The 23,840-nt window shown below is 43.0% G+C and overlaps 2 long non-coding RNA genes across 2 annotated transcripts in view; one reads left to right on the plus strand and one right to left on the minus strand.

Moving 5' to 3' along the window:
* The window catches only part of LOC149450490 (uncharacterized), a 38,050-nt gene that overhangs the window by 3,682 nt on the left and 10,528 nt on the right, over positions 1 to 23,840 (plus strand). The window lies entirely within an intron of this gene.
* LOC149450491 (uncharacterized) lies at positions 9,233 to 23,211 on the minus strand. Its single transcript, XR_016315246.1, has 3 exons — positions 23,117 to 23,211; positions 16,983 to 17,114; positions 9,233 to 9,463 (listed from the first exon to the last, which is right to left on the minus strand). It is a non-coding gene; the product is annotated as an uncharacterized LOC149450491 (long non-coding RNA).

Below are 23,840 nucleotides of genomic sequence, written 5' to 3' on the forward strand. Positions count from 1 at the left end.
ATCCCTGCACTACATTGCACACGCCTGACCTCTATACTATGTACATTACACATGCCTGACCTTTGTAATGTATTATGTACTTGGATCCTACTGCTGTCCCTTGTCTGTTGGGGCCCTGAAATCTATGGCTCATAGGGCATGCTGTGCACTGGACTGTATATACGTCAGACCACTGCACTGTGTGCATTACCCACTACTGACCCCTACAATCTATACATTATATACATCTGGGCCCTGCACTATGTATGTACATTACATACAACTCACTCTTGCACTATGTACACTGCATAAACCTGGGTCATGCACTCTCTGTGTTACCCACTCCTGATCCCTGCACTTATGTTACATACACCTGACTCCTACAGTGTGTATATTACATGCACCTAGCTCCTGAATGATGCACATTTCAAGAACCTGACCCCCACGCTACATACATTACATACATCTAACTGCTGTAACATGTACATTACATACTCCAGACCCCTGCACTTTGTACATTACATACACCTGGCCCTTGCACTTTGTACATTACATACACCTGGCTCTTGCACTTTGTACATTACATGCACCTAACCCCTACACTATGTGCATTATACATACAGTACCTGACCCCTGCACTATGTACATTACACATGCCTGACCTCTATACTATGTACTCGAATCCTACTGCTGTCTCTTGTCTGTTGGGGCCCTGATATCTATTGGTCATGATATCATAGGGCATGCTGTGCACTGAACTGTATATACGTCAGACCACTGCACTGTGTGCATTACCCACTGCTGACCCCTACAATCTATACATTATATACACCTCACTCTTGCACTATGTATGTTGCATACACCTGACCACTGCACTATGTACATTGCATAATCCTGGGTCCTGCACTCTCCTCGTTACCCACTCCTGATCCCTGCACTTATATTACATGCACCTGTCTCCTTCATGCTGTACATTTCAAGAACCTGACCCCCGTGCTATGCACATTACATACATCTAACTGTATCATGTACATTACATATTCCAGACCCATGCACTTTGTACATTACATACACATGGCCCTTACACTATGTACATTATATTCTCCTAACCCCTGCACTCTGTGGGTTACCAACTCCTCACATTTGCACTTTGTACATTACATACTCCTGGCCCTTGCACTATGTACATTGCATACTCCTAACCCCTGCACTCAACGCCTCACACTTGCACTTTGTACATTACATACTCCTGGCCCCTGCACTATGTACATTGCATACTCCTAACCCCTGCACTTGACTCCTCACACTTGCACTTTGTACATTACATACTCCTGGCCCTTGCACTATGTACATTGCATACTCCTAACCCCTGCACTTGATTCCTCACACTTGCACTTTGTACATTACATACTCCTGGCCCTTGCACTATGTACATTGCATACTCCTAACCCCTGCACTTGATTCCTCACACTTGCACTATGTACATTGCATACTTTTGACCACTGTAGTCTGTACATAGGCTTATTTTAAGCCCCTTCCACTGCTAGCCACACTCAAACTTTGCCTCAGAACACACAAGGAAGCCCAAGGTTGCCTTCACATTTTGATGCGCCTGTGCTGTGCTGGCCCTTGTCAGGCAAGCTAATCCGTACAGGGCCCCATGATTTCTGAAAGTAGCCCTGGCTGTGGGAGGCCAGGAACCCTTCTCCCCATAGACACTTGAATGCCGGGCTGCCAGACTGAACTATTTCTGCTCAGAAAATTACAACTGTAGAACAAACCAAATTATAGCATTGAGGTTTTGGCAAGGGTGATATGTAATTAATGTGTGATGTGAATGTACAATATATATATATATGTAAAGTGCTGCGCAAATTGGTGACGCTACATAAGTACCTGTAATGCGTAAGATGGGAGCAACTTCTAAGAAAAGCCAGAACTCCCTGTCTTGGGCACTAAGTTTCTCAGTGTCCAAGAAGCTTTTGCCAAGGCAGAAGTTCATCAAAGATGACGCAATTTAGGTGTAAAAAGTGGCTTCCTAAATGTAATGCCTATGAAATGTGTTGGCCTTGGACCCTTTGTTTCTTGGGTCATTTTTTTACAATAAAGCATCATTGCCCAGATGCCAGGAGCATGACTGATGTCATTTTTCTAGGCTAAAGGAACTGAGTCACCATCAAATCACATGTTACACTGCAGAAAGCAGATAAGAACTTGTTTGTGCAATTAACCCCTTGCCTACCAGGCATTTATACCACCTTCCTGCCCAGGCCAATTTTCAGCGATGTCACACTTTGAATGACAATTGCGCAGTCATGCAACACTGTATCGTTTTTTTCACACAAATAGACCTTTCTTTTGGTTGTATGTACTCACCGCTGGGTGTTTTATTTTTTGCACTATAAACAAAAAAAGAGCAAACATTTTGGGAAAAAAAAAAGTTTTTTTTTTCTATTATAAAATTTTGCAAACAGGTAATTTTTCCTTCACTGATGTGCGCTGGTGATGCCACACTGATGGGCAGCACTGATAGGCGGCACTGGTGAGCTGGCACTGATGATGCTGCACTAATATGCAACAATGATAGGCACTGAAAGGCAGCACTGATAGGCGGCACTGATGGGCACTGACTGGTGGCACTGATGGGCGGCACTGCTGGGCACAGGTGGGTGGCACTACTAGGCACAGGAGGGTGGCACTGATGGGCACTTGTGGGGGGGCACAGGTGGGTGGCGCTGCCGGGCACAGATCATCCACCCTCTGACAATTGCTGATTATCGGCGTGAGGAAAGTGCAGCCGATAACCAGCAACTACATTTACCGGTGATCTGCTGTATCATTGGACACATCTGATCACGTGGTAAAAGGCTGCTGTAATTGGCCTTTTACCACATCACATGATCAGCTGGTCATGGAGATCACCCGGGTGCACGCCCCCAGGGGGTAGATAAGTTTAGGGTAGATAAGAAGCTGATCTGAAGCAAAAGTGTGATATTCTTAGATAACGTTGTTTGTTCAATATAGTGGCTGGGCGTGACTCTATTATCCTCATGGAACCTTTCTGCTAGCTCCTCCTAGAGTGGGTGTGGTGCCCGCCCACTTCAGCAAAGCTGCCAGAAAAAGGGTTTAAAAGCAGGGAGCTTAAGCATAATCAAACGGAAGCCTTCCAATGCAGACGAGGATGCTCTGACGCTGGGACTCTTGCTAAGGCTATATGGGCTCTTCGATTGGTCGCATTTATGGCTTCCCCGTGACCCCCTGTGCATTGTGGTTCTGATGGGGTCTGTTCCTTCCTATCTTCCCATAGCTTTGGTAATGTATTAATTCTATGCTGTGACGCTGTCAAATGATGTGTCTATTTCATGCTGTAATGCTCACAATATTATTGGTGTGTGTTATTATGCAGATTGTGACGACTATAAGATACAGTCAGGTCCATAAATATTGGGACATCGACACAATTCTAACATTTTTGGCTCTATATACCACCACAATGGATTTGAAATGAAACGAACAAGATGTGCTTTAACTGCAGACTGTCAGCTTTAATTTGAGGGTATTTACATCCAAATCAGGTGAACGGTGTAGGAATTACAACAGTTTGCATATGTGCCTCCCACTTGTTAATGGACCAAAAGTAATGGGACAGAATAATAATCATAAATCAAACTTTCACTTTTTAATACTTGGTTGCAAATCCTTTACAGTCAATTACAGCCTGAAGTCTGGAACGCATAGACATCACCAGACGCTGGGTTTCATCCCTGGTGATGCTCTGCCAGGCCTCTACTGCAACTGTCTTCAGTTCCTGCTTGTTCTTGGGGCATTTTCTCTTCAGTTTTGTCTTCAGCAAGTGAAATGCATGCTCAATCGGATTCAGGTCAGGTGATTGACTTGGCCATTGCATAACATTCCACTTCTTTCCCTTAAAAAACTCTTTGGTTGCTTTTGCAGTATGCTTTGGGTCATTGTCCATCTGCACTGTGAAGCGGCGTCCAATGAGTTCTGAAGCATTTGGCTGAATATGAGCAGATAATATTCCCGAAACACTTCAGAATTCATCCTGCTGCTTTTGTCAGCAGTCACATCATCAATAAATACAAGAGAACCAGTTCCATTGGCAGCCATACATGCCCACGCCATGACACTACCACCACCATGCTTCACTGATGAGGTGGTATGCTTAGGATCATGAGCAGTTCCTTTCCTTCTCCATACTCTTCTCTTCCCATCACTCTGGTACAAGTTGATCTTGGTCTCATCTGTCCATAGGATGTTGTTCCAGAACTGTGAAGGCTTTTTTAGATGTCGTTTGGCAAACTCTAATCTGGCCTTCCTGTTTTTGAGGCTCACCAATGGTTTACATCTTGTGGTGAACCCTCTGTATTCACTCTGGTGAAGTCTTCTCTTGATTGTTGACTTTGACACACATACACCTACCTCCTGGAGAGTATTCTTGATCTGGCCAACTGTTGTGAAGGGTGTTTTCTTCACCAGGGAAAGAATTCTTCGGTCATCCACCACAGTTGTTTTCTGTGGTCTTCCGGGTCTTTTGGTGTTGCTGAGCTAAGAATGTTCCAAATAGTTGTTTTGGCCACACCTAATGTTTTTGCTATCTCTCTGATGGGTTTGTTTTGTTTTTTCAGCCTAATGATGGCTTGCTTCACTGATAGTGACAGCTCTTTGGATCTCATCTTGAGAGTTGACAGCAACAGATTCCAAATGCAAATAGCACACTTGAAATGAACTCTGGACCTTTTATCTGCTCATTGTAATTGGGATAATGAGGGAATAACACACACCTGGCCATGGAACAGCTGAGAAGCCAATTGTCCCATTACTTTCGGTCCCTTAACAAGCGGGAGGCACATATGCAAACTGTTGTAATTTCTACACCGTTCACCTGATTTGGATGTAAATATCCTCAGATTAAAGCTGACAGTCTGCAGTTAAAGCACATCTTGTTCGTTTCATTTCAAATCCATTGTGGTGGTGTATAGAGCCAAAAATGTTAGAATTGTGTCGATGTCCCAATATTTATGGACCTGACTGTATATCCTCCTGTGTGTTGTGTGATAATAAAAGTGGAGGTTTTGACAGTGCAAGAATATTGCAGTTGGATTCTGTTATTTCTTGGAGTGCCGAGTGAATGCTATGATGTGCCAGGGCAGGTATTCATTGGTAGAGGGTCTTTCATATGCTTAGAATAATTAATGGTGTGAATGCTGGTTAAACTTACCTGTGTGTGTAATTGTGTGTATATGACTTGCTTTTAGTTATTGCATCCAGTATTGTATTACAGTAACAAAAGTCCTAGTGCCCATAAAAGCCAGACAGCATCCATATGTTATTTCTACAGTGCAGAGCTGAAAATGAAAAAAATACTCTGAAAGATTGCTCTTACCAACAAGAACTTTCCCTGCTGAAGTCCTTTTTCATAAAATGACCCCTAAGCATTATGCAGAACATACAGTATATCTATAGAAAGAAATAAAATGACCCATTACTTCTAATAATTTTGCCTAATACATGTATTTCCTATGATCACCAGCTCCATCTAGTTGCCATAATGTGGTATTTATTTCTGATTGAGGTATTTCAGGAAAATACAGCATTATGGCCCCCAGATGGCACTACTGATCCTAGGAAATTAATACAATTGTCAAAATATGGGGAGATATCCCGACAGCTGGACGAATGCTTGTATTATTCGTCCAGCATTTTTTTTTTTTAGACCCCTTGATATAAATAGATAAAAATAGACCCCTTGCAAATTCAGGTTAATTATACCTTGTTTTTTTTTCAGGATAAATTGGATAAATGTTTACGAATATACTCTGATTTATTTTTTATTGTCAAAAGCAAAAACTGTCACAAAATAGTAACAAATTATTTGTTGGACAAATGACAGAAGTATTTTTTTTCCACAAATAGAGCTTTCTCTCGGTGGTATTTGATCATCTCAGCGTTTTTTATTTTTTGTGCTATAAACAAAAAAAAACCGACAATTTTGAAAAAAAAAACAATAGTTTTGACTTTTTGCTATAAAACATATTCATAAATTTAGGCAAAAATGTATTTGTTAAAAAAAAATCCAAAAACGTGTAAATTAATGGGTTTACGTGAAAGTTATAGCATCTACAAATGGTGGAATTTTTATTTATTTTTTACTAGTAATGGCGGCAATCAGTGACTTATAGCGGGACTGTGGCGGACATTCTGACACTGGGGGGGAACTAGCTAACTGTCACTGATATCCCAGTGACACCAATACAGCGATCAGTGTTAATAAAAAGCACTGACACTGTACTAATGGCACTGGGCAGGAAGGGGTTAACATCTGGGGCGATCAAAGGGTTAAATGTGGGCCGTGTGTGTTTTACTAGGGAAACATGCTGCTGTGTATTTCTCTACTGTGCAGAGAAATACACAGCAGGATGTTATTGCTGGCAGGAGAAGACCTGTGTTGTTTACACAGGTCTCTCCCCTGTCACTGTCTCTCAGCAATTGCCAGGTGCCAGCGGAGAATCTCTGGCGGGGACTCGGTGATTGACATCCATAGAAACCAATGGCGGCGCAGGCAGGGCGGCGAGCACGTGCCCTACCCTGAAATGCAAATCACGTATCTATATGTGACTTTGCGCAGCCCTGTAGCAGTATTTCTGCTATAGGACGGAGGGCAGCTGGTTCAGAAAAATTACTTTCCAACAGCTTGTATGAATGCTTCTGAAATTTATTCAACAAAGGTTTTATAAGTTGATCGCAAAAATAGAACAAAAACGAGCCACCCAAAATGACACAAATAGCTGGTGTCATTGTCATATCTCCGACTCCCTTGTATAAGTATGGATCCATGAACCCAGAAAAATGCATACTGAACAATATGGTTCTGACGAAGTCTGCGGTGATTGGCGGACGAAACGCGTCAACGTATTGACGTCACTACGCTCGGCGTCTTCATAGGGTGCGGCGCCCACGAGGTGGGAAGGAACGGTGGTGTCACAGCTCCCTGCTAGGAAGACACAAGGCCCTCTGAAAACTACCATAAGGCTACTATTACAGCGGTTCGCAAATGGCAATCCCCTAGGGGAACATACCTTCCACCGGTGGCAAGTTATTTAAGCTTACAGCTGTTTAGTTTATAGAGCATTAATGGTGTTAAGAAGGCATGTCATATGGGCCTAATTTACCCTGTATATTCGGGGAATTTTTTGGAAATCCTCTTAGGAGGACAATATACATGTATATATACGCTGTCCTACTCAGGCATTATATGCTGTGACATAGCCATATCCTTATGAAACCGCAACAATTTTCTCAATTTGAGTAATTTTTGGAAACCCTTCATTGGGTATATAGACTCGGGTACTTACGGCCTGCTAATACATATTACATATGTTTGGAATCTACGTACTGTGACTACCTGGTTCTCCACCCCCATATGCACTTTTTGAACAAGCATCAAGGACCTGATCCTATTTCAAGTCGACGGGAGTCCTCTTGAGTCTTGATCTTTATTGATGGTAATATACCCACTTTGTGTTTTTTGTTTTCATGGTTTACTTGATGCCTGTGATCTATACTTTAATTTTTTTATATATATCCCCAGAATCATTTGGTACTGTGGACCTTGTTTCACTTGGGGTGGCTACCCAGGAAGTCCCCATATTTGAGAAGCGGTTTTGATAGTCTCATCACTGAGAAGGTAATAGAAGTATCCATTGACTACTGTAGAGGGAGGCCTGTTGAGGTTTTGATGTGATTCGGCTCCTATATTTTTATACATACACTATGTATTTCTGTGTTCCAGCTTTCATATACCAGGAGGCTCCTGACGTACATTGGGAACATATCTGCTGAATACATATGGGGGTGGAGAGCCAGGTAGTCACAGTACGTAGATTCCAAACATATGTAATATGTATTAGCAGGCCGTAAGTACCTCAAAACCCATCTCTTCAGGGAAGCCTACCCCACCCTCACCTAACGACCATCCTCCCTCATTCCTCCTACCACTTCATCCCCCTCAGCCACTTCCTACTGTACCTTTACCCCCTCCCTCCTAGATTGTAAGCTCGTAAGAGTAGGGCCCTCTTACCCCTCGTACGCTGTCTGTCTTTGTTGTACTGTGCCATGTATTGTCCCCCCCTATTGTACAGCGCTGAGCAAACCCTTTGGCGCTATATAAACTCGTAGTAATAATAATAATAATAATAATAATAATAATAATACATGGCTCACTTTAATACAAGCTGGAAATTCACGGAAATCTAGGATAATTACCTTACCATTACCCTATATTGCCTTATATGGTACTCTATTTGCTAAGATGACCCTAAAATGAAGACGCCAAGTGCTTTTTAACATGATTTTATTTGTTTGACATGTTCACCGTGCTCATGTTTAACCTCCTTATGATCTATGTGATCAAATAAAGTATTGTTGGAAATTCTTTTGAATCATATTACTCCACGTGGATCATTTAGTAACCTACTTTTATAAGTTGATCCCTAACATTATCTACTTTATTCTTTTTTTTTTTTTCTCTAGCAGGGGGTAAAAGATACAATCCTCATACTGGAAAAGGAGACACTGTACAGGGAAGGGTTCTAAAATGACCATTCACTGTGATTAGATATCACAGGATTGGGAGCTGGTCCTGGAGCTGTTGGTGTGGTCTCTGCACTGGATGCATGATAAAGTTCCTTCCCATTGTGATGATGTCACCTAGCTCCGCTCTACGCGTTGCGTCTATTGATTTCCTCAGGGACACAATTAAACCAGAATGCCTGCGGGTTTTTTTTGCCGTAAGGAGTTTTATGATCCTTATAGCAAAAACATGCAGACATTATAGTTTAATCATGTCCCTGAGGAAATCAATGGATGCAATGCATAGGGCGAAGCCTAGGTGACATCATCACAATGGGAAGGAGCCTGGACACATGCTTGAATTTATTACAACAGCGGTATCCACACTCAGTGTCCCTTGTTTCATTATCTGCAAACTATGTGCACTAGTGAAGGTGCGCAAAACAAGCTGGCCAGCAGAAGAAATAGAGTATCATACTACTGACTGCTGAACTGTCGTTGAAGTATACACATATACAGATCTCCCTTATTTATAAAACTAATAATGAGCCAATAATGGAAGGTTGTGATACTGCCAGCATCCCTATACATAGTACAAAAGAACAGCGACCAAAAGGTCAATGGATTCCCCAGGGGACTTTAGAGGCAAAAGATATAAAACATGTAATATGTCAATAGTCAATGTTTATTATTAATTCCCCAAAAATGGCCAATGGGACAAAGATAAAATACAATGTGATACAGCAAATAATTGAGCCAGCATATACCCAAGTGTATTTAGGAATACAACAATATAGATACATGTCTTGCTTGGCGATAAAAAAATCTTTCCATAATTCCCAACATGTTTCAGAATGGAGATCCTTCTTCAGGGGTAATTACTGGTATAATGATGCTACAATACAATAATGTCATATTCGTAATTACATACAATCAAGTTTACAGCATATACAGTCAGGTCCATAAATATTGGGACATCGACACAATTCTAACACTTTTGGCTCTATACACCACCACAATGGATTTGAAATGATACAAACAAGATGTGCTTTAACTGCAGACTGTCAGCTTTAATTTGAGGGTATTTACATCCAAATCAGGTGAACGGTGTAGGAATTACAACAGTTTTCATATGTGCCTCCCACTTGTTAAGGGACCAAAAGTAATGGGACAATTGGCTTCTCAGCTGTTCCATGGCCAGGTGTGTGTTATTCCCTCATTATCCCAATTACAATGAGCAGATAAAAGGTCCAGAGTTCATTTCAAGTGTGCTATTTGCATTTGGAATCTGTTGCTGTCAACTCTCGAGATGAGATCCAAAGAGCTGTCACTATCAGTGAAGCAAGCCACCATTAGGCTGAAAAAACAAAACAAACCCATCAGAGAGATAGCAAAAACATTAGGCGTGGCCAAAACAACTGTTTGGAACATTCTTAAAAAGAAGGAATGCACCGGTGAGCTCAGCAACACCAAAAGACCCGGAACTTTCTGCCAAAATGATACTGGGATTTTTAGGGTTTTTTTTATACTAATAATGGCGGCGATCAGGGACTTATGGCAGCGAACAACGACTTATGGCGGGACTGCGGCGGACATTTTGACATTGGGGGGTACTGACTTGGGGTCACTGACATCCCCAAAAACACTAATACAGTGATCAGTGCAAAAAAAAAAAACTGACACTGTACTAATGGCAATGGGGAGGAAGGGGTTAAGTTTATTTTGCATGGAAGGGTTATAGGAGTGAGGGGAGTGTTTTACTAGGGGGCGGGGTATGTGCTGGGCGGGACAGGGCTGATCGAGAAAGAGAAACTGTTCTTTCTCGATCAGCTCATCCTCGAGCTGAGAAGGAAGTGACAGACAGCACAGCTACTGCAGCTGTGCTCTCTGTCACTGTTCACCGCCGATCGCCGGGACATAGCCGCTAAGGAGCGGCTGTGACCCGGCGACTGACATCTGTGGCGGTGATCCGCAGGACAAATAGGGCGGCGGCGCACCTCCTATTTTTTTACAAACCACACGTCTTAAAAGGTGGTTTTGCCTGTGAGTGCCGCCCTGCCGTCGTATATGTACAGTGGCTGGGCGGCAAGTGGTTAAAGGGAAGGCTGGCTGAGTGTAATTAGCAGGGGATGGGGTGTCAATTAGAGTGGACGGCTCGTCCTGAAGCAATGCTGAATACAAATTTAAAAGTACAAATTGCATGATCATGCTTTCTAATAGTGTTCTTATACATATCACTTAATTAATTGGCACCACTTTCTATAGTTTGCAATTTGTACTTTTAAATTTGTATTCAGCATTGCTTCAGGACGAGCCGTCTGCTCTGATTGACACCCCATCCCCTGCTAATTACACTCAGCCAGCCTTCCCTTTAATGGTCTTCTATATAATGGCAGCCGGCCAGGGTTACCAGAGACTTGACAAAGCGCAACTGCACGAAACAGGTCGTCTTGGTAACCCTACACATGCTCCCAGCTGAAGCCAACGCCGGACACTTCCTTCGCTTGCCATGGTGACACCACCCGGGACGCTGACACCAAGTGATTTGAAGTCGACAGGAGAGTTCTCCGATCTAAGCTCCCTTCAGAGCGGACGGGCCATCCATTGGAGTCACACTGGCCACTTCAGGCTGGTCAAATTTTATTATATTTGCTACTTTGTCTCACCCAATAAAGATGCATCTTCATTAAGGTGCTTGTCTGAGAGCATTTTCCACAGCGCCTATTTTTTTCAGTTCTCTTCATCATGCAAATGATTAACAAGGCAGCAGTGGTGAGCTCATGATTAACTGTTCACGTTTCCACCTGGAGTAGTTTCTCTGTGCTCATTTGTATGAGTTTCCCTTTTTTCCATCGGGCCTCATATTTGCGTACTTGTCTTTGTGCTGGGAGCGCGCCACACGGCGCGCACCCAGCACAAAGAACGCGGTGTCACTGAGGGCACCGGGTCCCATTCCAACGCTCAGGACCCGGGACTCCCGATTCCATGTCACATGATTGCTGTGATAGCCTCTGATTGGCTATCACAGTGATCAGTCACTGTGCAGCCCGGCCCCCTTGTTTTTTTCTCTCTCTATGAATGGAGGAGAGATACATTGTATTTCTCTAACTCCTGGCATAGAGAGAAAAAAAATGCTTATAAAAAAAAAAAAAGATAAATAAATAGATGTTAAAAAATAAAGAAAAATCAAGGTTTGATCTAGTTCAGTGTCAGGGTTAGTGTTTGGGTCAGGGTCAAAGGTCAGGATTTTAAAAAATTGGTGTTAGTGTCAGTGTGTTTTAGGTAAAAAAAAAAAAGACAAAAACAAAATGCACACTATTGTTTCTGGGCTGTACTACGGGTTCAAAGAACAAATAACATACACATATATGGTATCGCTGCGATCGTCAAGGGCTGGAAAATTTATTTTGGGTTGTTTTTTGGTGTTAGGTTATGGTAGTAACAAGAAACACACAGCTAAATTTAAAAAAAAAAAAGGTTTTTTTTTTTACTATTTTGTGCCAGTTTTCCTTTGATATAAAAAAAATCACGAGGTATCCATTACCATTTACCACCAAATGAAAGCCCAATTTGTCCTGCAAAAAATGCGGTATAATCCACCTGGATGTACAAAGTAGTTGTGATGATATGTACGGTTTTACTAACACATGTCAACGTTGCAAAATTGTGCTTAGGCATTTAGATTTGTTTTACCCTTAGGCGTGAAGGGGTTAATATCATTACACATTTGTCATGATTTTGAGTGAGGTTTTTTTTGACAATCTGCAATGGTCTATCGATTCTCTCCCCCCTTCGGGTTTGCTGCCTGGTGCGTGCGGGTCTCTTACGGTTTCGTGGGTTTTCTCACACCCCCCACCGGGGGGAGACCATCTAGGTCATCTTCCCGCCCGGTCTCCAGGTATTGGAATTGTCCCCTTTGCCCATGTCTGCCAATTTTCAGCGTGGTTACCATCCTGTGCACTGGAGGCGGAGTCTTTAGGGTGTATAAACAGGTACCTACAATAATTATTCTCCACTCACCCAGGTGTATCAGAATGTGAGGAGCTGTCCACAGAGTCGTGGACACAGAAACAGGGACCCCGACACATCAAGCGGCTCCTTCGGGGGTAAGCACTATAATGGGGGCTTTTACTTCTGGTATTTCTCTGTTCTGTGAGTGAACAACAAAGACAACGAGCCAGAGAGTCAGCATGGATCCTGTTGCTGCTGCCCAGAGGTGTAAAGGAACAAAATGGCCTTCTGGAGATGACGGACATGTATGTGAGCCGGAGCTTTACCCCTGCTGAGAACTATCCCACGCACAAGCTGGAGTTCCTTGTCTTTAAGTGGACTATAGTGGACAAGTTGAAAAACTATACGATGTGAACTTTGCAGTCAAGGCAGATAATAATCATCTCATTTATATATATCAACCACAGGCAGCTAGACACTACAGGACATAGATGGATGGCTGCTCTGTTTGGTTTTCACGTCAGCATTAAGTATTGTCCAGAGGCTGGAAAAAAAAAATGATGTCCAGTTAAGGAGACTTTGTGACCCTGAGATTCCCCTAAAGAGTGGACCCAACTGATGTCAGAAGGAATCTAAGCTTTATGTTAAGAGGTTGAGCATTGTTTCAGGGAACTACTGAAGCTTTTGGAGTCACTGTCACATCCCTAACCTCTCCTGTGACCTTACTCAAGTGAGAGGTGGAGATCTGACTACTCCTTTAAAGAAAAATCTAAGAAAGGATCAAGTGGAAGATCCTTTATGCAGTTTAACCCTTGAGAGCCCTGGAGGGTGGATGCTCAGAGCTCTTGCTAGTGAACTCTCCAAAAGCACGACTGGTCCACTAAGAGTGAGATCAACTACAGCTACATGACTGGGTGGTCCACCAAAGTGGCCCACTCGGACAATCTGGAAGACAAGTGGTAGTTGTTCCAACCAGAAAAGCATAGGGCAACTGTTAGCTGCCTCGCATGATGACCAGGGTCTTATATGACCGGAAAGAACTTTCAAAATAGTGAGAAATCAGTTCTACTGGCTTTTTATGTGGGCCGAAGTCAAGAGTTACTGTCACTCCTGCATACGCTACATGCAGAAAAAGATGTTATCCTTCAGAGCCACCCCAATGGGCCACCTCCAAAGTAAAGGACAGCAGAGAAATACACAGCAGCATGTTTCCCTAGTAAAACACACACAACACACAGTTAACCCTTTGATCGCACCAGATGCTAACCCCTTCCTGCCCTGTGTCATTAGTGCAGTGTCAGTGCTTTTTATTAGCACTGATCACTGTATTAGTGTCATTGGGATATCAGTGGCAGTTAGTTCCCACCTAGTGTCAGAATGCTCACCGCAGTCCCGCTGTAAGTCGCTGATCGCCACCAGTACTAGTATAAAAATAAATAAAAGATTCCAGTATCTACAGTATACCGTCATTTGTAGACACTATAACTTTCACATAAACCAATTAATTTACACGTATTGGGAATTTTGTTATCAAAGACATGTAGCAGAATAAATTTTGGCCTAAAATTTATGAAGTTACATTTTTTTACTGGACATTTTTAATAGCAAAGAGTCCTATATATATATATATATACACATATATATAATTATTTTTTTTTTCATTGTTTTTTTTTTATTGTTTTTTCGAAATTGTCGGTCTTATTTTGTTTATAGTGCAAAAAAAATGCACAGGTGACCACCGAATGTACAGCATTGCATGACTGCGCAATTGTCAGTTAAAGTAACACAGCGCTGTAACGCAAAAAATGGCCTGGTCAGGAAGGGGGGTAAATCCTCTGGAGAGCAAGTGGTTAAAACCGGCTCTGGCAGCAGAGGGGTTAAAAGTTCATCTTTCAGCTGTCAATTTGTAAAAAATGTTGATGTAACCTACATACATGTAATGTACAGTAGTGATCGTAATCTCCATCGAAGGGCCGATATGCACACTAGACATGTGCAGTTTGTGCGTTCCAAATCAAAATCCAGATGAAATTTTAATTATTTGGAGATTCAGATGCATTCGAATTTCCGAATTACAACAGTAATCTGAAATAACGAAACAAGATTTCATCCAAAATTTGAATCAAATTGAATTAAAAAGCAAAATCGTATTCGAAAACAAATTTGAAATATAAACATATGGCAGAATACCGTTGATTTCCTTCAAAGACTGTGTGTATTAGTGTTAGGATATAGCCATCTTCCGAAATCTAAATTTCGAAAGAATAGATTAGCATGGAAAAGGATAGAACATAAAAGAATAGAATAAAAAATAGAACAGATTTGTATAGAATAGATTGGAATGGATATAGACGTTTTCCAAAATTTGAATTTTGAATAGAATAGGGTAGAACAGAGTGGAATAGAATAGCAACTGATAGAATAGAAACGAAGAGAGTAAAATAGAATAGAACATAAAGGAATAGAATAGACTAAAATAGACTATAGCTGTATTCCAAAATTTGAAAAGAATAAAACAGAACAGAATGGAATAGAAAATAAAACAGAATAAAAAATAAAGGAATAGAAAACAAAAAAATAGAATATAACTGTCTTCTGAAGTTTAAATTTTGAATAGACTAGAACCAGGTATTCTGCCCAATGAACTAATTGGAAAAATTTAATCTGGCTAAAAGCCATTAAACAAAGGGAATGAATGAAACAAAATGAGTAACTATGAAACTAAATTCTTTTTTTTGTTCTGCACATATCTAGTGTACACTACTTAGGTCAATGTTATCCCACTAGAGCGCGCACATGAGAAACCTCCAAAAACCATCAAGGGGGGCCCCAAGGGCCTCCGCAGAGTTTATTCCGGCACTGTGTGCTCTCCTTTTTAGTGGGGGCCTTGCCTATTTAACCCCTTGACGCCGACGTCACACAAATATGCGGCCTCACAGAACTGGACTTTTTTCTCTGGGGCCACATATTTGCCTACCTGTCTTTGTGCTGGGAGCGCGCCACTCAGATGAACAGAGACCGCAGTGTCACTGAGAGCCCTGGGTCCTGTTCTAACGATCGGGACCCCGGACTCCCAATTCCAGGTCACATGATCGCTGTGATAGCCTCTGATTGGCTATCACAGTGATCAGTCACTGTGCAGCCCGGCCCCCTTGATTTTTCTCTATGAATGGAGAAGAGAGATACATTGTATCTCTCTAACTCCTGGCATAGAGGGGAAAAAAAATATTTGTAAAAAAAAAAAAAAAGAAGATAAATATTAGAAAAGAAAAAATAAAGAAAAATACCTAGATCAAGGTTTGATCTAATTCAGTGCCTGGGTTAATGTTTGGGTCAAGGTCAGGGTCAAAGGTCAGGGCAAATGTCAGGCTCAAAGGTCAGGATTTTAAAAAAATTGGTGTCAGTGTCAGTGTATTTTAGGTAAAAAAAAAAAAAAAAAATGGCAAAAACAAAATGTTTGTAAAAAAAGAAAAGAAATATTAAAAAATAAAAAAAAATACCTAGATCAAGGTTTTATCTAGTTCAGTGCCCGGGTTAGTGTTTGGGTCAGGGTCAAAGGTCAAGGTCAAATGTCAGGATCAAAGGTCAGTATTTAAAAAAAAATTGGTATCAGTGTCAGTTAGTGTCAATGTCAGTGTATTTTAGGTAAAAAAAAAAGACAAAAACAAAATGGCTTGTAAAAAAAAAACAAAAGAAGATAAATATTAAAAAATAAAACAAAAAATAAAGAAAAATACCTAGATCAAGGTTTGATCTAGTTCAGTGCCAGGGTTAGTGTTTAGGTCAGGGTCAAAGGTCAAGGTCAAATGTCAGGGTCAAAGGTCAGGATTTAAAAAAAATTAGTTTCAGTGCGTTTTAGGTAAAAAAAGAAAATAGACAAAAACAAAATGTGCACTATTGTTTCTGGGCTGTACTACGGGTACAAACAACAAATAACATACACATATATGGTATCGCTGCGATCGTCAAGAACTGGAGAATTTATTTTGGGTTGTTCTTTGGTGGTAGGTTATGGTAGTAACAAGAAACACACAGCTGAATAAAAAATTATTTTTTTTTTCTACTATTTTGTGCCAGTTTTCCTTTGATAATAAAAAAAAATCAGGAGCTGTCCATTACCATTTACCACTAAATGAAAACCCAATTTGTCCTGAAAAAATCAAGGTATAATCCAGCTGTATATACAACCTGTAGTTGTGATGATATGTACGGTTCTACTAACACAGGTCAATGTTGCAGAATTGTGCTTAGGCATTTCGATTTGTTTTACCCTTAGGCGTGAAGGGGTTAAATGCCTCCTTATGGGCCCTTCTAAGTCTGCTGGCCATAGTTCAAAGGCCACGCAGTACATTTGGATTTAAAAAATTTCTTGGATGAATCTGCACAAAAATTTGCTGGGAACACAAATCTAAAACCTGCAAAATTCCCCTCAAGCCCATCACATATGCAAATCGGAAACTCACCCTTATAAAGAATCACCATAAAGAGGCACCAAACAATGCTGCTGCTATCTGTATTTGAACTGACATTTCTCCTTTCAGCGGTTTACAGTTTGTTTAGTAACCAGTGAGGGGACGGGGATCTTGCACAGTTCCCTGTTAAATACATTAACATATGTGTTTTACAACATGTACAGTCAAAATTAACACAGTAAAAAATAACCAGCTGTTCACATCCCTACTATAAACCATTTTCATGGTTCCAAGAATTGTTGGATATACAGTAATGTTAACACGCAGTAGACAATAAAATGCACCTGGACGGGGTTGATGACTTATGTATCATCTTTAACAAACTCGTGCAGACTCCACCTCCGCAACATCGCCAAAATACGGACGTTCCTAACCCCAGAAACCACTAAACAGCTCATCCACTCCCTCATCATATCACGACTCGACTACTGCAACTCCCTCCTCACTGGCCTGCCTCGCCGCAGGCTATCCCCGCTTCAGTCCATCCTGAATACGGCTGCCAGACTCATTCACCTTTCCAACCGCTCCATCTCCACCACCCCCCTCTGCCAATCCCTCCACTGGCTTCCGATTGCGCAACGGATCAAATTCAAAATCCTAACACTGACGTACAAAGCCGTCCACCACACTGCCCCGAACTACATCACTGACCTAATAGCCAAGTACCACCCAACACGCACACTCCGCTCCTCACAAGACCTCCTTCTCTCTAGTTCCCTGGTCTCCTCCTCCCATGCCCGCCTCCAGGACTTCTCCAGGGTGTCACCCATCCTCTGGAACTCCCTGCCCCAACCCATCAGATTATCACCTACTCTCCTCTCCTTTAGGCGCACCCTGAAAACCAATCTCTTCAGGGAAGCCTACCCCACCCCCTGCTAACCTGCCGACCGCCTCCACTCTTCCTACCACTCCATCCCCCTCCGCTATCTCCTCCTGTGCCACCATCCCCTCCCTCCTAGATTGTAAGCTCGAAAGAGCAGGGCCCTCGATCCCCTCATGTTTTGCATTGTATTGGTATTGTTCTGTCACATGTTCTGTCCCCCTCTGTAATGTACAGCGCTGAGCAAACTATTGGCGCTTTATAAATACTGTATAATAATAATAATGTAGTACCCTCCTAGTTAGCTAGGGGGAGCTAGAATCCTGATTGTTAGAGAGGAGGGCTGAGTAGCATCCTGGGTGTAAGGACTTTATTTCTTATGCAGGCCATAGATGGGGAGAAAACCGGACGATTTTTCTTAAAAAAAACGAAGAATCGGTTGTTCAATCTGCCGACATTACCAGGAACGGTAAAAAAAAAATTGGCCGATTTTTCATCCTGTCTACAGCTGGCAAAAAGTGTCTCTGCAGAGAGCTCCACTATTTCTTTGACAGTTCTTTGACATTTATAGCGGCTGCAACATTGTATCTATTTGTATCCATTTCGGATACAGATGTTTTTATTCGGAAACAAATAGATACATTGTTGCAGCCGCTATAAATGTCAAAGAACTGTCAAAGAAATAGCGGAGCTCTCTGCAGGGACACTTTTTGCCGGTCTTCTTCTTCATCCTCTTCTTCTTCATCCTCTTCTTCCTCTTCCTCTTCTTCATCCTCTTCCTCTTCTTCATCCTCTTCTTCTTTTTGTCATCCTCTTGCAGGTCACTGCTCATGTGCAGATTTTTTATCGGTAAAAAGATCGGCCGATTTGCCCATCATTGCCGCGAAAATCGGCCGATCGGCAAAATCGCCCGATTTTTTTCAAACTTTACCGACAAAAAAAATCTGCCAAAATACCGAAAAACGGCTGACCTATTAACCCACTAATGATTTTCGACCCATCTATGGCCTGCATAACTCTTGCCAAACGCCCCTATAGCATTTGATAAAAATGCTTCCCAAATGCCTAACGCTTCTCAAACACTCCCCAAGCGCCCTATGCGCGGTTTTGAGGCATTTGCCAAGTGTTAAAACTGCACGAAAAACGCCTATAATGAAGTTAAATAGTATTGTCAGGGATCGCGGCGGCGAGCGGTTCTGGGCATGCGCAGAACACCGATTTGTTCTAGCCGGTGGGCGCTAGGACCTGGGCGGTGGCGGACACGCATGCACACTCGAGATCGCGGATGCTCACCTGGCACCAATGGCAGGGCAGGGCGCACTATTTAAACTTGCCCTGCGCAGACTCTCATTGCCGTATGGTTTTGTATCCTGTGTTCCTGTTCCTGTTCATCTGCCTATCTGATTTGTTGCCGACCCTGCCTGATACTGACCTCTGCTGACTTCTCCTGCTATGATCCCTGGCTCGTTTGACTACTCTTCTGGATATCCCTAATCTGATCTGAACCCCTGTTACCAAACCCGGCGAGTGACCTGACTATCCTTTGCCTGCTGCCTTGTACCATGCTGACCCCACTGTTACCGAACCGGCCCGTCTGACCACGCTTCACTACCCTGCCATCCATTCATCCTGCACGGATCCAGTTGTCACGGTTCCAGCCTCCTGCCTCTTCACATCAGGCTCTCTACCTGTATACACCTCTGGCGGATTCCTCTACCACAGGCAGGTGTACTCAGAGGCCGCGACCTGGTCACTGTCTGCTTCAAGTCCATCCCTACCATCAGGGGCCCTGGTGAACAAGCAGACTGGGACTTAGACTCCGGGGAATCCTGTCCTGTGGACTGCTAGAGGTACCGTCAGGCAGTGTCTGACAGGTATTAACGCTCCGCAAATGCCTCGCAACCGCACCGCAGACGCCTGCCAAGCTTTGAGGAGCGGCACCAAAGACTTGAATGGGAGGTTTCAACTCCTCCTGACTCGACATGAGACACCAGTTTTGCCACGACGCAATGCTAACGGTTCAGTGTGAACAGCCATGAGCAGAATTTTCATAGGTGTTTGAGAAGCACTAAAAACGCTTCCCAAACTTCTGTCTGATACCTGCTGACAAAACTAGTGTGTACGTAGCCCAGGGGCGGACTGACCATTTGGAAACTCAGGCACTGCCCGAGGGCCCAGGGTCAGTAGGGGGCCCCATGAGATGCCCCTGGTACCTTTTTCATAGGCTTTTTTGAGTTTGGGCAAGGACACAGGGGCCCCATGATCCCCTATTGCCCGGGGCCCCATGAGTTGTCAGTCCACCCCTGACGTAGCCTAATAGTCAAGAGTTCAAAGTTAGGTCAGAAGTTAAGAGGCTATGCAGGCCAGCCCCTCTGGAATTTCCCCCTGTTCTAGGGCTTTGGAGGAAGGTCTAGAGGCAGTGGGTGGCCTGTACTCTTGGGGGATCCTAGCCAATCCCCAGCAGGAGGCTTGGCAAGGGCCTAGGACAACCCTTAGTCCTCATTCACACTAGATGTTTTTACAGCGGCTGTTTTTGGCTTTTGGCATTTTTTTCTACAGCCAGTAGACTTCCCAGCATGTTATCCTATCTGTCCATACACAGGTAGGCTTTAGTCAATTTTTTTTGGCAGGGGTGTTTTTTGGCTGGAAAAAAACCCCCCAGAACTAGTGGGTTTTCTAGAGGAGTGTTTTAGCTGTTAAAAAAAAATGCTCTAATGCTGTAAAATGCGGCAAACCGGCGTTTTTGGGCTTTTTGGAGCAAAGAAAGCTAAAAACACACACACGGAAAAATGCGGCTAAACGCTAATGCAAAAAATGCTGAAACACTTGTGTTTTTAACATGACTTTACACAGCTAACGCTACCAGTGTTATTAAAATGCCTGGTGTGCATGGAGCCTTAAAGTAAGTGAGCCTGCTCAGCTGCAGGAGAGTTTGGGTGGAAGATGTGAGGCTGAAGGCAGGAGGATAGGAGGGGGCCCAATGGGATAGGGCCTACCTGCAGGCCTGGAGCTAGAAAGGGAGAAGTTTAGAATTTTCTTTGCCACCAGAGTGAGGACCACCCAGGGTTGACTGACCATTTGGAAACTCGGGCACCGCCCGAGGGCCCGGGGTCAGTAGGGGGCCCCATGAGATGCCCCTGGTACCTTTTTCATAGGCTTTTTTGAGTTTGGGTAAGGACACAGGGGCCCCATGATCCCCTATTGCCCATGAGTTGTCAGTCCGCCCCTGGGACCACCTATATGGCAGGGAAAGAGCAGCCCAGCTAAAAGGCCTGGTAGCAGCCACCAACCCATCAGTGGTACAGGAGAGGATCTGAGCGAGCACCCCTGCACCCCCTGGGCAGATAGGGGAAGGAGAACTCTGATGGGAAACCAGATTTGCTACCTACATGGGACTGTCCACTTAAGTATCAGGCACCAGATCCCCTGTTCAGGGATACCTCCAGATTGCTGGGTGAAGAGGAGAAGGTCATCTAGGGTCTGGGGTGGTACATTAGGAGACGCTGGCTAGCTCTCCAACAGACTGATGTAGAGAAGGCTTGTAAATAGTTCCAAGAAGTTATCCTCAGTTCATCAGTACCCTTGGGCCTCCTGTACACCCCTAACCCTATCCCAGTTCAAATTCCCTAAATAAAACAACAACAACCAAATCTCAAGTACTGATCTCTGACTCTGGATGCAAGCCTGTGTGAAGATACGTGTTGCCTGTGAAGGACTATAGGGGGACCCAAATCTTCTAATGACTCTTAACCTCCCTGGCGGTCTGATTATTTCAGATTTTTGGTGCTGAAAGCGGTACATTATTTTGCATGGAACTATGTATTTTTTTATTGTAGGCCTGTCATTTTTAGGAATAACTCACTGAAATCTGTCCGAACAAGAGTCTAGTAAACATCCCGGGTAGGATAAAACTTGAAACACAAAATCATAAATTATAATTTAATAAATAATCATAAAAAATATTATAATAATAATAAATTTAATTTAATAATATAATCAAACCAAAAACACTGAAATTTGAAATAGAGCGCCAAGTTTGCACATCACTGAGCAAAGTCGCAGAATCGTTTTCAGTGTCTGATGAGGAATTTCCCCCACGAATCATTATCACTCAATTCTGCAAGTGGTTCTGATTTACTATCGCTGTTCTCTAGCCGCTCTAAAACCGCGTCTGACCTAAAGGGACGCTTTTTGGACGCCATGGACGTTTCTCAGTTTCCAGGCAGAAAGAACAGTAAAAATGCAGGCAGGGCGCCGGACAAAGCACTCGGGACAAAATGTATGTGAAATGCATTGATACAGTAATGTTTTACTATGTAATAATGGTTTTTAAAAAAATTACATTTTTTAAAACTTTCAAATTTGGCGCCCGTACGTCCCAACCTCACAGGGACCGGAACACGGAAGCCGGATGCCGGCATCGGCCGGAGGAGATGGCCGGGGACGCTGCAGGGGACACATCGCGGGAGCGAAGGACAAGGTAAGCTCTGCAGGGACTCCCTGAGCAACGCCACATGGTAAGCCCGAGTGTAGCTCGGGGTTACCGCTCTTGGTACTGAAACTTTACCCCGAGCTACACTCGGGAACACCGCCAGGGAGGTTAAGGGGGTAGTGATACACATAATTGATAGGGATCTTAGATTGTAAGCTCTTGAGGGCAGAGACTAATACAGGGCGCTATATAAATGGCAGAAATAATACACTGGACAGGGCTGACACCACTCAGTCCACAATATTGCTTTGTGTTGTCAGCTCACAATAGGGTTTAACCCCGGATCTACTGATCAACTTGTGTACAACCAGCCTGTTGGATTTTTCTCAAAAGATTAGTGCTGCCGGCCATAGTTGTCAACACTGATAATTGTATTCTATTGTACCCACCATCAGAACACAGCAGCACAGATAATTCAATGTGGATGGGGGAATCAGATCCTCTCTTTTTTTTTTTTTTTTTTTTAATTAAAAGAAAAGAAAAAGATTAATGTATGGTCTGCCTAAGGCTCTCAGCAAAGTTGTATAACCAAAAATCTACTTCTGTAGCATTTATCACCAACTTGTATAACTATAACAGACATATATTAATTAGTTCAGCTCTTTGGACAAACGTAGTGAACGGACATTCACAGTAGTAGCCATCAGCTTGTGCGCCATTTGTTCAGCCGGCTCCAAAGTGAAAGTGATGCGGCGGCTCTATAGCCGCTAATCACTTAAAACAAAACAGGGGACGCAGTGCCAAACTCCTCCCCACCCCACCAGCAGACACCCCCCCCCTTTCCCCATGGTTCCCAGGCTCTCCTGCTCTTACCGGGACCCTGAGGCCACAATCTACAGCTTCAGTATAGAGAGAAGGGAGAGACCGAGGCACATCCATGACTCAATCTCATCTGTAAACAAGGAAACTGGAAGCGACAATGATTGTGTTACTTCCGGTTTCAGATGCACCAATTCCTGGCCGTTACAGCCAGTAACAGCCGTTACATTTAACTGAGCCAATCTGTGCTCGGTTAGATGATGTGAAGGACAAGGGAGACATTGGGGTCTATTAGACCCCTAATGTTTCCAAAAAGAGTAGTTGTCACCTGTCCAAGGGGTTTATTAACCCCTTGCAATAGCAATCAAGTAAAAAAAAATAAATACAATTTAAAAAAAATTTTTTTTTTAATTGCTGTAACCTCTTTCCTGCACACATGCGCAAATGCGAGTCCAGGATGAGTGTGCATATGTGAACCATGGCCGCACCACGCAAGTGACATATTGATGCAAACGTCAGAGTGAGAGCAACAATTCTAGAAGAGCTCCTAGTTAATGTTAAACTGATGAGCTGTAAAGGCCTTTAAAGTGTCACCTACGGAGATCTTTCGGTACCATCATTTTTTGCGATATCATCGGCGCATGTAATTTTAAGACTTGGCATGTTGGCAACATCGTCTTTAATATTTTACAAAAAATAGGTATTATGTTCTGTGTGTGTTCACGAACATTCATTTAATTATATCCAGCACTACCCCCTTAGGGGTTGCTGTTGAATT

The sequence above is a fragment of the Staurois parvus genome, unplaced genomic scaffold (assembly GCF_062004578.1).
Source record: "Staurois parvus isolate SC_StPar_1 unplaced genomic scaffold, SC_StPar_1.0 ptg000574l, whole genome shotgun sequence".
In the NCBI taxonomy this organism is placed as follows: domain Eukaryota; kingdom Metazoa; phylum Chordata; class Amphibia; order Anura; family Ranidae; genus Staurois; species Staurois parvus.